The sequence below is a fragment of the Thermobia domestica genome, chromosome 8, assembly GCF_964235325.1.
Source record: "Thermobia domestica chromosome 8, izTheDome1.hap1.1, whole genome shotgun sequence".
Classification (NCBI taxonomy): Eukaryota; Metazoa; Arthropoda; class Insecta; order Zygentoma; family Lepismatidae; genus Thermobia; species Thermobia domestica.
In genome coordinates, this window is record NC_137461.1 from 113,435,181 (window position 1) to 113,447,942 (window position 12,762).

The window sequence follows — 12,762 nt, forward strand, 5'->3', positions numbered from 1 at the left end:
AACGCTGGACTACTGTCAACTGATCGCAGCACGTTTTCCTAACCTTTCCAATGTATTTTGCAAGGGGTGACAAAAAGCACAAGAAATTCAACTAAATTCAAGAGGGGAATATTCAAACCTTGTTCAACAACAAGTCAAATATATATTCAGGGGTTAATTCGCACAATTTTTAATAATGTTTTATTCATTGTTTAAAACATTTAATTATACTTTTTTTTAAAGTATGCTCCCAATAATGGAGTTCTCTCAACAATAAAAGAAACAAGATAGGAAATTGCGTTATTGTACTCTGATTACACTGTTTGAAAAGAAGATCCTATTTCTGGAGAAAAAAGTTGTGAATCTTACAGACATGTGAGAGCTGAATTCAAATATCTGTTTAACTTTTCTGTATCAAACATAGTTTAAAAGTAATCATAGTCATTATCATCATAACTATCCTTCCGTTATTGACAGGTAACTTGTCGCAACTGAAAAGTTTCCATATACCACAGTATTTAGCTAGCCTCACTGTTCTCACGTTGCTTGTTTCTGTTTTAGTACCGGTCATCACCAGCAGTCTCTTTCTCCCCTTTCTCTTTTTCCTGCTACCATACTTTATAGCATATCCCTCATGATACCCTCTCAACCAGTTTGTCCTCGTCTTCCTAATCACATCTAAAGTTATCTTTCCTTCTCCCACTGTATTTCTAACACCTCCTAGTAAATCTCACATTTTTGTAGGGAACGCTAAATACATATTTTTTCTAGGGGAGTATTAGTTGTTGCCCCTCAAGAAAATATCCAAGTTACGTCGTTTGTGTTTACAATGAATAGACATAATTTGAAAATAACGTCTTACCGGTACTTCTTTCTTTCGTACTGAATGCCCCTCTTGTCCAGAATTATAGTCCAGTAAAACTCTCCTAAAATTATGGGCATCAATTCCCCTTCATACCGTTTCTCCGTGATAGCTATCTTTATGATATTTTTTCCCAGAATTTTCCGATACATAACAGCGATTCTATGGAAAGAAATCCAGATTTGAATCTCTGAAGTCTAATTTTAAAGGTAAATAAAACAAAAATGAATCGTGGGCCCATTTTAGTAAAAAATATATACTATTAGGAATCCTAGAAATAGTATTTATTCGTATGGCATTGAGATTTGTCAATATTGTCCCCTTTATTAATTTGTCATGTATGGAAAGGGCCCAGAGGCGTAACTAACGACCCCGCAGACCTTGCGTGCGAGAGGGTCTACAGGCTCCGGGGGCCCATAAAGAATAAGAGAAAGATGGAAAGAGGGAGCCCAAGAATTAGAAAAAACTTTTTCTAGGGGCCCCAAATACGCGTATTAGTGCTTGCCCCTCCAGAAAAAAATCTAAGTTACAGCGCTGCTCGTATCTATTTTTACGTGTAGATGTTCCGATTTTATTTGTAATTTCTGTATGATATGGTAGTCGGTTTGTCATAGTTATAGTGAACATCTGCGTTCTATAATTCTCTCCATTTATCTTTTTACATCAAATACTTCTTTGGTTTACCAAAACTTTATATATATATATATATATATATATATATATATATATATATATATATATATATATATATATATATATACCCTGAACGGAAGACAAAAATGTCCCATAAACTACTTTATCTATGACATTCAGTTTTGGCCAGGATGTAGAGATCAAAAGTTAGAAATTGAGTTTGTTAACGGAGGTTGATATTCAAACAGGAAGTGGTAGAAATCAACTATTTCCAGTTTCATTCGTTGATCACTATAGAGCAAAAACGGTAATAGATAGCAAGAAGCTGTTTCCTGCAATTAACCAAGCGTCCGCAGAAGACATTTCATCTCCATCCTAACTCTCTACTAAAAGGTGAGAGTTAGGGTGTTTCAAAACAACACCGACAACGTTTGGGAGGTGATTCTTGACACCAAGATAAAACAAAAAGTATGGATCAACCTGGGTGCACAAAATGCTTCGTTTTGGAGTTATAGGCTGCCGAAAACATGGAAAAAATGAACTTTAAAGGTCCATAGATTCAAAACCATGAGACCTACCGTAGTCAGTTCAAGACTTCACTTAGGAACTAATACAGTACGTGCCCTATCCAAACATCCATGTTTCAGAATCCTAAGGTACTTCCACAACAATTTTTATAGCGGGAGTTTGGCTACGGACATACAATTTGAAGTACTTATCAACTACCTCCATAAAAATTGTTGTGGAAGTACCAAAATCGAAACTGGTATAAATTTTCCGGTTTCAATATTAATTGAGGAAATATCATGCCATACAAACGAAACTCCTTCATCTGGTAAACACGTAACAGTACCAATATTATCATTAATTGTTTTCCAAAACATTTAGTCTTTGTTCTGTACGAATCAACGATCAACTTTCAGATTATTATAATACATATTTTTTTTTTTAGTTTACTGTTCCAATCTCGAATAACGTGGTATTTTTATAATTATGAATGAAATGAGATTTCTAGATTAACATCGCATGCAGCAGCAAGGGCGACGATTTCTTTGTAATTGGGGGGAAGGCATTCAGATGTGTATCTTGTTGCAGGCAAGTGTCTAAGAAGGCATAAATGAGGATTTAAAGACAAATTGAATTCAAATTATGCCAAATATTGTACATTCATAACAATATATATATAGTCATTAAGGCAGGCCCTGCAATTACGAAATTATAGCGTTAAAAGAAGTTCACTAAAGAATATTATCTTCTAGTAAGAAAGTATAACGTTATACGTCATATGGTTATATAAGTTAAAGGAAGTTTACTAAAGAAAAATTATGTTCTAGTAAGAATAAACTTTCTATTGTAACATGGGGGCACATGAGCATTGGAGAGCTCGGGCCGCCCGGATCTCAGGTTCGGTGTCCTTGCGCAACAGAGTCACTTCAGATTTTGCCAGGGAGGAATAAAGTAGTCATAATAATTTCACGTTCTTGGTTAGCATATAGTACATAATTTATTAAGAATATTTTTCAATGGGCACGATTGCTCCTGTCCTCCCTAAATTACGCCCATGGTCACCGCGGTGATTCTAGCAGATATCTGCTACCTCCGTAACAGAAAAATCTCAGGGTTGCCAGTGTATATAAAGTCAAATAAACAACCCCCCGTAACTCTCTCATATCATATAGAACGTAGTAGTTATTTATACTCTGATATACACCACCATATTTATATTATAGTTGTGCTGAAGCGGCCTCCACGTTATCAATAATTAATTAAAAAATTAAAACAAAAATCAAAATCTTACATATTCTCCCATATCAGCTCATATATCACGAGTTACCCCCCTCGGAATAAAATCATCTTGGTATCATGTAATCTACAGATATATACCTTCATATCTATATTATCGTCTTGTTGAAGCGGCTTTCAGTTTATCACTAATTAATTAATTAATTAAAACGAAAAGTCAAAATTTTACATATTTTCCCATATCAGCTCAAATATCACGAGTTACCCCCCTCGGAATATAATGATCTTGATATCATGTAATCTACAGATATATACCTTCATATCTATATTATCGTCTTGTTGAAGCGGCTTTTAGTTTATCACTAATTAATTAATCAATTAAAACGAAAAGTCAAAATTTTACATATTTTCCCATATCAGCTCATATATCACGAGTTACCCCCCTCGGAATATAATGATCTTGGTATCATGTAATCTACAGATATATACCTTCATATCTATATTATCGTCTTGTTAAAGCGGCTTTCAGTTTATCACTAATTAATTAATCAATTAAAACGAAAAGTCAAAATTTTACATATTTTCCCATATCAGCTCATATATCACGAGTTACCCCCCTCGGAATATAATGATCTTGGTATCATGCAATCTACAGATATATACCTTCATATCTATATTATCGTCTTGTTGAAGCGGTTTTCAGTTTATCACTAATTAATTAATCAATTAAAACGAAAAGTCAAAATTTTACATATTTTCCAATATCAGCTCATATATCACGAGTTACCCCCCTCGGAATATAATGATCTTGGTATCATGTAATCTACAGATACATACCTTCATATCTATATTATCGTCTTGTTGAAGCGGCTTTCAGTTTATCACTAATTAATTAATCAATTAAAACGAAAAGTCAAAATTTTACATATTTTCCTATATCAGCTCATATATCACGAGTTACCCCACTCGGAATATAATGATCTTGGTATCATGTAATCTACAGATATATACCTTCATATCTATATTATCGTCTTGTTGAAGCGGCTTTCAGTTTATCACTAATTAATTAATCAATTAAAACAAAAAGTCAACATTTTACATATTTTCCCATGTCAGCTCATATATCACGAGTTACCCCCCTCGGAATATAATGATCTTGGTATCATGTAATCTACAGATATATACCTTCATATCTGTATTATCGTCTTGTTGAAGCGGTTTTCAGTTTATCACTAATTAATTAATCAATTAAAACGAAAAGTCAAAATTTTACATATTTTCCAATATCAGCTCATATATCACGAGTTACCCCCCTCGGAATATAATGATCTTGGTATCATGTAATCTACAGATACATACCTTCATATCTATATTATCGTCTTGTTGAAGCGGCTTTCAGTTTATCACTAATTAATTAATCAATTAAAACGAAAAGTCAAAATTTTACATATTTTCCTATATCAGCTCATATATCACGAGTTACCCCACTCGGAATATAATGATCTTGGTATCATGTAATCTACAGATATATACCTTCATATCTATATTATCGTCTTGTTGAAGCGGCTTTCAGTTCATCACTAATTAATTAATCAATTAAAACGAAAAATCAAAATTTTACATATTTTCCCATATCAGCTCAAATATCACGAGTTACCCCCCTCGGAATATAATGATCTTGGTATCATGTAATCTACATATATATACCTTCATATCTATATTATCGTCTTGTTCAAGCGGCTTTCAGTTTATCACTAATTAATTAATCAATTAAAACGAAAAGTCAAAATTTTACATATTTTCCCATATCAGCTCATATATCACGAGTTACCCCCCTCGGAATATAATGATCTTGGTATCATGTAATCTACAGATATATACCTTCATATCTATATTATCGTCTTGTTGAAGCGGCTTTCAGTTTATCACTAATTAATTAATCAATTAAAACGAAAAGTCAAAATTTTACATATTTTCTCATATCAGCTCATATATCACGTGTTACCCCCCTCGGAATATAATGATCTTGGTATCATGTAATCTACAGATATATACCTTCATATCTATATTATCGTCTTGTTGAAGCGGTTTTCAGTTTATCACTAATTAATTAATCAATTAAAACGAAAAGTCAAAATTTTACATATTTTCCAATATCAGCTCATCTATCACGAGTTACCCCCCTCGGAATATAATGATCTTGGTATCATGTAATCTACAGATATATACCTTCATATCTATATTATCGTCTTGTTGAAGCGGCTTTCAGTTTATCACTAATTAATTAATCAATTAAAACGGAAAGTTAAAATTTTACATATTTTCCTATATCAGCTCATATATCACGAGTTACCCCAGTCGGAATATAATGATCTTGGTATCATGCAATCTACAGATATATACCTTCATATCTATATTATCGTCTTGTTGAAGCGGCTTTCAGTTTATCACTAATTAATTAATCAATTAAAACGAAAAGTCAAAATTTTACATATTTTCCCATATCAGCTCATATATCACGAGTTACCCCCCTCGGAATATAATGATCTTGATATCATGTAATCCACAAATATATACCTTCATATCTATATTATCGTCTTGTTAAAGCGGCTTTTAGTTTATCACTAATTAATTAATCAATTAAAACAAAAAGTCAACATTTTACATATTTTCCCATATCAGCTCATATATCACGAGTTACCCCCCTCGGAATATAATGATCTTGGTATCATGTAATCTACAGATATATACCTTCATATCTATATTATCGTCTTGTTGAAGCGGTTTTCAGTTTATCACTAATTAATTAATCAATTAAAACGAAAAGTCAAAATTTTACATATTTTCCAATATCAGCTCATATATCACGAGTTACCCCCCTCGGAATATAATGATCTTGGTATCATGTAATCTACAGATATATACCTTCATATCTATATTATCGTCTTGTTGAAGCGGCTTTCAGTTTATCACTAATTAATTAATCAATTAAAACGAAAAGTCAAAATTTTACATATTTTCCTATATCAGCTCATATATCACGAGTTACCCCACTCGGAATATAATGATCTTGGTATCATGTAATCTACAGATATATACCTTCATATCTATATTATCGACTTGTTGAAGAGGCTTTTAGTTTATCTCTAATTAATTAATCAATTAAAACGAAAAGTCAAAATTTTACATATTTTCCAATATCAGCTCATATATCACGAGTTACCCCCCTCGGAATATAACGATCTTGGTATCATGTAATCTACAGATATATACCTTCATATCTATATTATCGTCTTGTTGAAGCGGCTTTCAGTTTATCACTAATTAATTAATCAATTAAAACGAAAAGTCAAAATTTTACATATTTTCCCATATCAGCTCATATATCACGAGTTACCCCCCTCGGAATATAATGATCTTGGTATCATGTAATCTACAGATATATACCTTCATATCTATATTATCGTCTTGTTGAAGCGGCTTTCAGTTTATCACTAATTAATTAATCAATTAAAACGAAAAGTCAAAATTTTACATATTTTCCCATATCAGCTCACATATCACGAGTTACCCCCCTCGGAATATAACGATCTTTGTATCATGTAATCTACAGATATATACCTTCATATCTATATTATCGTCTTCTTGAAGCGGCTTTCAGTTTATCACTAATTAATTAATCAATTAAAACGAAAAGTCAAAATTTTACATATTTTACCATATCAGCTCATATATCACGAGTTACCCCCCTCGGAATATAATGATCTTGGTATCATGTAATCTACAGATATATACCTTTATATCTATATTATCGTCTTGTTGAAGCGGCTTTCAGTTCATCACTAATTAATTAATCAATTAAAACGAAAAGTCAAAATTTTACATATTTTCCCATATCAGCTCATATATCACGAGTTACCCCCCTCGGAATATAATGATCTTAGTATCATGTAATCTACAGATATATACCTTCATATCTGTATTATCGACTTGTTGAAGAGGCTTTTAGTTTATCTCTAATTAATTAATCAATTAAAACGAAAAGTCAAAATTTTACATATTTTCCCATATCAGCTCATATATCACGAGTTACCCCCCTCGGAATATAACGATCTTGGTATCATGTAATCTACAGGTATATACCTTCATATCTATATTATCGTCTTGTTGAAGCGGCTTTCAGTTTATCACTAATTAATTAATCAATTAAAACGAAAAGTCAAAATTTTACATATTTTTCCATATCAGCTCATATATCACGAGTTACCCCCCTCGGAATATAATGATCTTGGTATCATGTAATCTACAGATATATACCTTCATATCTATATTATCGTCTTGTTGAAGCGGCTTTCAGTTTATCACTAATTAATTAATCAATTAAAACGAAAAGTCAAAATTTTACATATTTTCCTATATCAGCTCATATATCACGAGTTACCCCCCTCGGAATATAACGATCTTGGTATCATGTAATCTACAGATATATACCTTCATATCTTTATTATCGTCTTGTTGAAGCGGCTTTCAGTTTATCACTAATTAATTTATCAATTAAAACGAAAAGTCAAAATTTTACATATTTTCCAATATCAGCTCATATATCACGAGTTACCCCCCTCGGAATATAATGATCTTGGTATCATGTAATCTACAGATATATACCTTCATATCTATATTATCGTCTTGTTGAAGCGGCTTTCAGTTTATCACTAATTAATTAATCAATTAAAACGAAAAGTCAAAATTTTACATATTTTCCTATATCAGCTCATATATCACGAGTTACCCCACTCGGAATATAATGATCTTGGTATCATGTAATCTACAGATATATACCTTCATATCTATATTATCGACTTGTTGAAGAGGCTTTTAGTTTATCTCTAATTAATTAATCAATTAAAACGAAAAGTCAAAATTTTACATATTTTCCAATATCAGCTCATATATCACGAGTTACCCCCCTCGGAATATAACGATCTTGGTATCATGTAATCTACAGATATATACCTTCATATCTATATTATCGTCTTGTTGAAGCGGCTTTCAGTTTATCACTAATTAATTAATCAATTAAAACGAAAAGTCAAAATTTTACATATTTTCCCATATCAGCTCATATATCACGAGTTACCCCCCTCGGAATATAATGATCTTGGTATCATGTAATCTACAGATATATACCTTCATATCTATATTATCGTCTTGTTGAAGCGGCTTTCAGTTTATCACTAATTAATTAATCAATTAAAACGAAAAGTCAAAATTTTACATATTTTCCCATATCAGCTCACATATCACGAGTTACCCCCCTCGGAATATAACGATCTTTGTATCATGTAATCTACAGATATATACCTTCATATCTATATTATCGTCTTGTTGAAGCGGCTTTCAGTTTATCACTAATTAATTAATCAATTAAAACGAAAAGTCAAAATTTTACATATTTTACCATATCAGCTCATATATCACGAGTTACCCCCCTCGGAATATAATGATCTTGGTATCATGTAATCTACAGATATATACCTTCATATCTATATTATCGTCTTGTTGAAGCGGCTTTCAGTTCATCACTAATTAATTAATCAATTAAAACGAAAAGTCAAAATTTTACATATTTTCCCATATCAGCTCATATATCACGAGTTACCCCCCTCGGAATATAATGATCTTAGTATCATGTAATCTACAGATATATACCTTCATATCTGTATTATCGACTTGTTGAAGAGGCTTTTAGTTTATCTCTAATTAATTAATCAATTAAAACGAAAAGTCAAAATTTTACATATTTTCCCATATCAGCTCATATATCACGAGTTACCCCCCTCGGAATATAACGATCTTGGTATCATGTAATCTACAGGTATATACCTTCATATCTATATTATCGTCTTGTTGAAGCGGCTTTCAGTTTATCACTAATTAATTAATCAATTAAAACGAAAAGTCAAAATTTTACATATTTTTCCATATCAGCTCATATATCACGAGTTACCCCCCTCGGAATATAATGATCTTGGTATCATGTAATCTACAGATATATACCTTCATATCTATATTATCGTCTTGTTGAAGCGGCTTTCAGTTTATCACTAATTAATTAATCAATTAAAACGAAAAGTCAAAATTTTACATATTTTCCTATATCAGCTCATATATCACGAGTTACCCCCCTCGGAATATAACGATCTTGGTATCATGTAATCTACAGATATATACCTTCATATCTTTATTATCGTCTTGTTGAAGCGGCTTTCAGTTTATCACTAATTAATTTATCAATTAAAACGAAAAGTCAAAATTTTACATATTTTCCAATATCAGCTCATATATCACGAGTTACCCCCCTCGGAATATAATGATCTTGGTATCATGTAATCTACAGATATATACCTTCATATCTATATTATCGTCTTGTTGAAGCGGCTTTCAGTTTATCACTAATTAATTAATCAATTAAAACGAAAAATCAAAATTTTACATATTTTCCCATATCAGCTCATATATCACGAGTTACCCCCCTCGGAATATAATGATCTTGGTATCATGTAATCTACAGATATATACCTTCATATCTATATTATCGTCTTGTTGAAGCGGCTTTCAGTTTGTCACTAATTAATTAATCAATTAAAACGAAAAGTCAAAATTTTACATATTTTCCCATATCAGCTCATATATCACGAGTTACCCCCCTCGGAATATAATGATCTTGGTATCATGTAATCTACAGATATATACCTTCATATCTATATTATCGTCTTGTTGAAGCGGCTTTCAGTTTATCACTAATTAATTAATCAATTAAAACGAAAAATCAAAATTTTACATATTTTCCCATATCAGCTCATATATCACGAGTTACCCCCCTCGGAATATAATGATCTTGGTATCATGTAATCTACAGATATATACCTTCATATCTATATTATCGTCTTGTTGAAGCGGCTTTCAGTTTATCACTAATTAATTAATCAATTAAAACGAAAAGTCAAAATTTTACATATTTTCCCATATCAGCTCATATATCACGAGTTACCCCCCTCGGAATATAATGATCTTGGTATCATGTAATCTACAGATATATACCTTCATATCTATGTTATCGTCTTGTTGAAGCGGCTTTCAGTTTATCACTAATTAATTAATCAATTAAAACGAAAAGTCAAAATTTTACATATTTTCTCATATCAGCTCATATATCACGAGTAACCCCCGTCGTAATATAATGATCTTGGTATCATGTAATCTACAGATATATACCTTCATATCTATATTATCGTCTTGTTGAAGCGGCTTTCAGTTTATCACTAATTAATTAATCAATTAAAACGAAAAGTCAAAATTTTACATATTTTCCCATATCAGCTCATATATCACGAGTTAACCCCCTCGGAATATAATGATCTTGGTATCATGTAATCTACAGATTTATACCTTCATATCTATATTATCGTCTTGTTGAAGCGGCTTTCAGTTTATCACTAATTAATTAATCAATTAAAACGAAAAGTCAAAATTTTACATATTTTCTCATATCAGCTCATATATCACGAGTTACCTCCCTCGGAATATAATGATCTTGGTATCATGTAATCTACAGATATATACCTTCATATCTATATTATCGTCTTGTTGAAGCGGCTTTCAGTTTATCACTAATTAATTAATCAATTAAAACGAAAAGTCAAAATTTTACATATTTTCCCATATCAGCTCATATATCACGAGTTAACCCCCTCGGAATATAATGATCTTGGTATCATGTAATCTACAGATTTATACCTTCATATCTATATTATCGTCTTGTTGAAGCGGCTTTCAGTTTATCACTAATTAATTAATCAATTAAAACGAAAAGTCAAAATTTTACATATTTTCCTGTATCAGCTCATATATCACGAGTTACCCCCCTCGGAATATAACGATCTTGGTATCATGTAATCTACAGATATATACCTTCATATCTATATTATTGTCTTGTTGAAGCGGCTTTCAGTTTATCACCAATTAATTAATCAATTAAAACGAAAATTCAAAATTTTACATATTTTCTCATATCAGCTCATATATCACGAGTTCCCTCCCTCGGAACACAATCATCTTGGTATCATTCAATCTACAGATATATACTTTCATATATAGGCTTATATTAGAGTATTGTTGAAGCGGCTTTCAGTTTATCACTGATTATTTAATCTGTTGAAACGAAAGTCAAAATTTTACACATTTTCTCACCTTTATCTTATATTGCGAGTTATTCTTCTGTGAAGATGATAATAGCTCTGTGAGTAATTAACCCCAAAGCTAAAAAGTCAATATTTTATTTTATTGATTACGTTTTTGTTGTTGTTGGATTTGGTACTATTAGTCAGTTTAGAGAGGACTAGTGTTTAGAGGAATCATGCTTGACTTGTAGTGTTCATCGTTATATCTTCTGTTTTATTCCCTTCGTGTTTTAAGCTTGTAATTTTTTTATAATATTTTTAAATTTATCAGTTTGGAATTTGTTGTGAGAAAAATAATTATCATTTTTTTTTCTGTTTAGTGGAAGGCTACCATATTATTATTATTATTATTATTATTATTATTATTATTATTATTATTATTATTATTATTATTATTATTATTATTATTATTATTATTATTGCAACGAACTTTATGCTTTATACATCTGTAGATTATGCTTTATATTTCCTTATGTTATCCTTTATTATGCTTTTTCCTAATTCAGTCCTTAATGTTCTGATCCTTGAATTGTATTTCATTTTTACCCATTTGCATCTCATATTTGGTTTATTTTACTCGCTTTTATAACACAAGCAGTAAAAGTATATATGAAACCATTCATTTTTCTCACTCAAAATTACATCAATACAACATACCAAATCATTTTGTGAAGTTTTCCTTAAGCAGTGTTTCGAAGATGAAACATGTACCTGCACAGTAGACTTCTCACATTTGATGAATTCAGAACAAAGAGCAGAAAATACATTACCACCTTCTCCTCTGAAAGGGTCAGTTGGGAATTCTCTTACTGTCTGAGATGCATATACTTTTGATTTTGACATCTTAGAATAAGCACAATGAGTCTTGCCTGCCTTTTAAAACATTGTGAGGAAGCAAAAATTCACTCTGAGCGGAAGGTGCAGAGAGAGGAAGAATTCAAACTTTCCATTGTTACGCATGAAGGCAATTGATAGTTGATTTACATTGATTGCGGCATTGATGACAGTCTTTGTTGACAATTGTTATCTTCGACACATTAATATATTAACATGTTTTTCTTTGTTGTAAAGATACTCAGGGTTCTGGAATCAAAAACATTAAGCATTATGCTTGATGCTTTATTTTTGTAAATTATGCTTTATTATGTTTATAAGGTAAGCAAATTTGGGCATGTAAAGTGGTCAAAATCTCAGATATGGTACCAACAATAGGTGAAAAATTCCATTATGCTTTTACTGCATTTATGCTTTATGGCTGCTCTTATTATTACTATATTATTATTATTATTATTATTATTATTATTA